The following is a 6000-nucleotide window of genomic DNA, read 5'->3' as shown; positions in this document are numbered from 1 at the left end:
TAGTTTTCTAATAATTAAAGTTATAGATAATGCTATTTACATTTATAATGTGCATTAAGGTTATACTGCTTTCATTCAATTGTCATGTGATTATCATACCAACTAGAGGCATGGTGCACAGAATTCGTGCATGGGTAGGGTCTCTAGGGCTGGCCAGCAATCAGGGCCGATCAGGGCCTTCCGACTGCCAGCTGGGGCCTTCCTTCATTCCACACTGCACCCTGGTGGTCAGCACATGTCATAGTGAATGATAGGTCTCCCGGTAGAACTCCCACGGGAACAATTTGCATATTAGGCTTTTATATATATAGATTATTTGGAACATTTTGTTTGTATTGAATACCCACTTTAATCTTACCAAAGAAACTTAATATCAAAAATTCCCTCAATTAGAGCTTACAGAATCCCATAGTCTTTATTGACTTTCAAGTTGCCCCTCTGTTAGATGCACTGTCATTTTAAAAATAAGGTAGCTGTACAATACAATATTAAATGTTTTAGTTATTATACAAATGTTGGTAAGTACTATACATAATATTAAAAGACTTGGGTGTATAATATCTGTGAATCAACTAGAAAAACCATTTTGATAATAATTAGTAATACATCTTATTTATTCAATAATATATTTATTTGGACTGGTCATTAGATTTAAATAAATGAGTACTTAAATAAAACAATTTATCTGTTTATCTGAATTTAAAAATAATAATGATAGCTGTGATACATGTAGATGACACTGATTGCGATTCAAGATATACTGTTCTTATAAATATGGAAAAGACAAACCCTTATACCAAAGCAATTCTTTAAAACAGAAGACAATGGACACATTTTATATCAACTATGTGATGGACACTATTACCTAATATTATTACCTAATATTGATAGACATCTCTAAATTATTGATATTTACCTTTGTTAATTATGCAAAACTGAGGTTCATGGAAGTTATATTTTCTCTTGCTCTGATGATCATGCTTCTTCTACAACAAATAAGCTTTTAGATATGCAGTGTAACCTAATCTAGGAGGGACACTTCATCACCTCTGCCATTCTGTTTACTAGATGTTAATCAAAAAGTCCAGCCCACACTCAGAAGGAGGAATTACATGGGACATCATACCAAGAGGTGAGGATCTTTGGGACCCAATTTAGAGGCTGTTTATTATAGTGATAAAAGTGTGTGTGAATAGTATTCAATTTTAGGTGTGTAAGAAAAACAGAAATAGGAGCACATATATGTCTTTCCTTATACCATCAAGAAGCAACAATGGGAGAATAAACCCAAAGCTAATAAAAATAATTTCTTAAAAAGAGAGGTAGAGCCCTAACCGGTTTGGCTCAGTGGATAGAGCGTCGGCCTGCGGACTGAAGGGTCCCGGGTTCGATTCTGGTCAAGGGCACGTACCTTGGTTGCAGGCACATCCCCAGTGGGAGGTGTGCAGGAGGCAGCTGATCGATGTTTCTCTCTCATCGATGTTTCTAACTCTCTATCCCTCTCACTTCCTCTCTGTAAAAAAGCAATAAAATACATTAAAAAAATAAAATAAAATAAATTTAGAAAAAAAAGAGAGGTAGATTTTTTTGTTTGTTTGTTTAGTAGATTTGACTTTGGAAACTTGTAAATATTTCACATAATGAAAACCTCACAGGAAAAGAAGCAATCCTTAAATATGAAATCTGTCACCATTCATTTGAATTGGAAATTTCTGTAAAAACTGATAATTTTTTTTCCTAAAGAGTTTCATTTCTTTGTAACTGAAAAGCTTACAATCAGTATCATAACAAAACAAAAGAAAACTCAACTAAAAACAAATACACTATAGTAACCAGATCATGAGAAACGAATTTCATTTTCCATTAAAACGAACAAAGGTTCCTAGGAGAAATAATGGAATCCAGGTCTGGAGTTGGAAATGGACAAGATGAGCCTTGGATATCTTGTGATTGATCACAACAAAGCTATTAAGGGTCCTTGGGTACCTGATGAAAACAATCAAATGGAAAATGTCAACTGAAGTAGTTCCTCTGGTCAAGGAAGGGGTAATTCAAACACTGAAAAAAATAATGACAGTGATGGATTGAAATACAAAACTCCATTTCTGGATGGCATTCCAAAAGGAGCAGGGTTTCCTTTTGTATTTGCTAGAATCAATTCAATATTTATGAAAAAAATGGTTCATAAAGGTTAAGAATCAAGCATATTCCCTACCTTCCTTTTAAGGACTCTATTTCAGGGCAATCCTTTAGTTTGCAAAGGAAAGTTTTATTTGATAAGAAAATACCTCATGAATTCAGAAATAAACTCCAATTAGAAAATCACAATTTGCAATCCCTAAAGAAATAATGTATCAAATGTATCAAAACAACCATCACCAGTAGCTGCAAAAAACCCATTAGGTGGAAGGTTGGTGGAGAATTTTACAATATATGGATCAGACTGACAATACTTGAACTCTCTAATCAGTGGGACAATTGGACATTTTTTCCTTTTGATGTGATTCAGTTGGATAAGCAGAGCACTTCTTATGAATTAATCTTTAATTTTTAAAATTTTCAATTACAATTGACATTCAATATTATATTAATTTCAAGTGTACAACATAACTTATTAAGTGATTCCCCCAATAAGTCTAGTGCCCACCTGGGACCCTACATAGTTATTATAATATTATTGACTATATTCTCTATGCTATACTTTACATACCTGTGACTATTTTGTAACTATTAATTAGTACACCTTAATCCCTTCACCTTTTTCACTTAGACCCTTCCCCTCCTCCCTTATGGAAATCATTAGTTTGTTCTCTGTATCTATGAGTTTGTTTCTGTTTTGTTTGTTCATTATTTTGTCTTTTTAAATTCCATATATAAATGAAATCATGTGGTATTTGTCTTTCTCTGTCTCATTTATTTCACTTAGCATAATATCCTCTAAATGCAGTCATGTTGTCACAAATGGTAAGATTTCATTTTTTAAGGTGGAACAATTCCATTGTATGTATGTACCATTTTATCCAATCATCTATCAATGGACACTTGGGTTGCTTCTATATCATGGTTATTGTAAACTAGAGGCCTGGTGCATGAAATTCATGCAGGGGGGGTGTCCCTCAGCCCAGCCTGCACCCTCTCCAATCTGAGACCCCATGAGGGATGTCCGACTGCCCGTTTAGGCCCGATCCCACCAGACATCCCTCACACAATCAAGGACTGCTGGCTCCCAGCTGCTCGCCTGCTTGCCTTCCTGATTGCCCCTAACCGCTTCTGCCTGCCAGCCTGATCACCCCCTAACCACTCCCCTGCCAGCCTGATTGATGCCTAACTGCTCCCCTGCCAGCCTGGTCACCCCTAACTGCCCTCCCCTGCAGGCCTGGTACCCCACAACTGCTCTCCCCTGCAGGCCTGGGTCCCCCCCCAACTGCCCTTCCCTGCAGACCCAGTCACCCCCAACTTCCCTCCTCTGCCGGCTGGGTCACCCCTAACTGCTCTTCCCAGCAGGCTTGATCGCCCCCAACTGCCCTCCCTTGCAGGCCTGGTCCCTCCCAACTGCCCTCCCCTGCTGGCCATCTTGTGGTGGTCATCTTGTGTCGACATGGGGGCAGGATCTTTGACCACATGGGGGCAGCCATCTTGTGTGTTGGAGTGATGGTCAATCTGCATATTACTCTTTTATTATATAGGATAGAGGCATGGTGCATGGGTGGGGGCCAGCTGGTTTGCCCTGAAGGGTGTCCCTGATCAGGGTGGGGGCTTCCTTGGGGTGTGGGGCATCCTGGGCGAGGGGCCTGTGGTGGTTTGCAGGCCAATCATACCCCCCAGCGACCCAAGCAGAGGCCCTGGGATCTGGGATTTATTTATCTTCTACAATTGAAACTTTGTAGCCTGGAGTGGAGCCAAGCCTTCTGCTCGCTCCGTGGTGGCAGCCATTTCTGTTGGGATTTATGTATCTTCTATAATTGAAACTTTGTAGCCTTAAGGGGAGGCCAAAGCAGGCCAGGGCTGCAGAAGCTTGGCTTCCTCCATTGCCACAGATAACCCTAGCCTCCTGCTCTCTCCAGCTCCGTGGCTGCCACCATTTCTGTTGGGCTTTATGTATCTTCTATAATTGAAACTTTGTAGCATTGAGTGGAGGCCTGGGCCGGCAAGGGCAGGCAGAAAGCTTGGCTTTCTCCATTGCCAGGGAAACCTAAGCCTCCCTCCTGCTCTCTGTGGCTGCAGCCATCTTGGTTGAGTTTATTTGCATATTCCCTCCTGATTGGCTGGTGGGCATGGCTGGTGGGCGTGGCTTGTGGGTGTAGCAGAGGTACGGTCAATTTGCATATTACTCTTTTATTAGATAGGATAATGCTACAATGAATATAGGGGTGCATATATCTTTTTGAATTAATGTTTTGGATTTTTTCAGGTAAATACCCGGAAGTGGGATTGCTGTGTCATATAGTAGTTCCATTTTTTATTTTTTGAGGTGACTCCATACTGCTTTTCACAGTGGCTGCACCAATCTCCATTTCCACCAATAGTGCATGAGGGTTTCCTTTTCTCCACATCCTCACCAACATTTGTTGTGTTGACTTATTAAAGACTAGAGGCCTGCTGCACAGATTTGTGCACTGGTGGGGTCCCTTGTCCTGGCCTGTGGGGATTGGGCCAAAACCAGCTCTCTGACATCCCCCAAGGGGACCCAGATTGCAAGAGGGCGGTTCTCGGGTGACGCACCCTAGAATTAGGCTCCCTCCTCTCTGGTTCAGTGTGCATCACCTGAGAACTGCAGCTTCCAAGTCACTGCAGCTCAGGAGCTCCTGCATTGAGTGTCTGCCTCCTGTTGGTCATTGCGCATCATAGCTATCGGTCAGACAGTCAAACGGTCAGACAGTCACTTAGGCTTTTACATATATAGACTAGGGGCCCGGTGCACGAAATTTGTGCACTGGGGTGGGCGGTCCCTCAGCCCAGCCTGCCCCCTCTCACATACTGGGAACCCTCAGGGGAAGTCCTACTGAGGCGACTGGGCTAATCAGGGCAAGGCACCAGCCCCATCACCCCACTGCTGCAGCCACTGCCAGTCACCGCAGCGACCAAGGTGGTTTCATCAACATGGACTCCATGAAAAAATGACAACTTTCTTTAGGCATTTTCAAGATGTGTCTTTCATAGAATACAACATTTCTTTCTTTCTTTTTTTTTTCTTTATCCTCACCTGAGAATATGTTTCCATTGATTTTTAGAGAATGTGGAAGAGAAAGGGAAAGACAGAGAAACATCAAAGTGAGAGGAACACTTTGATTGGTTGCCTCCTGCATGAGCCCTGACCTGGGCCCCAGCCAGGGAGGAGCCTGCCTTTGATCAGAATCGAACCGGACCCTGCAGTCGGCAAGCCTAGGCATTATCCACTAAGCCAAACTGGCTAGGGCAGGATATGACATTTCTTAGCCCTCCAGCAGCGGACCTTCCTTTTTTCTCCAGGAGTATGGTGGAAAAACCCTAGATCACCTTTTTGAATTCTTATACCAAAGTTACTAAGAATATTACCAGTGGCAAACAGGGAGCTTAGCCAATGAACGGTCAGAAAAGGTATTTCCTCTGTAGTTCACACCAATTGCCTCTGATCTCTGGCTCCGCCCCTGCCAAGGCCTAAAGCAGGGGTGGGCAAACTTTTTGACTCGAGGGCCACAATGGGTTCTTAAACTGGACTGGAGGGCCGGAACAAGAGCATGGATGGAGTGTTTGTGTGAACTAATATAAATTCAAAGTAAAGAAGTGGAGGGGAGAGCAAGAGAACGCTCTGCTCTTTCAGCTCCGCGGGCCGGATAGAACAGCCGAACGGGCCGGATACGGCCCGCGGGCCGTAGTTTGCCCACGGCTGGCCTAAAGCCTCCCAGCCTGGGCAGGGGCCCCCCAGCTTCCTCCCATCGCCAACTCCACCCCTGCCAAGGTCTAAAGCCTCAGGGACTGGGCAGGGGCCCCCCCAGCTCCCTGCAATTACTGGCTCCACCC

Source organism: Plecotus auritus, assembly GCF_963455305.1.
Source record: "Plecotus auritus genome assembly, chromosome: 8".
NCBI classification, from domain to species: domain Eukaryota; kingdom Metazoa; phylum Chordata; class Mammalia; order Chiroptera; family Vespertilionidae; genus Plecotus; species Plecotus auritus.
The sequence above is the reverse complement of the archived record's forward strand: the minus strand, read 5'-3'. Positions refer to the sequence as shown.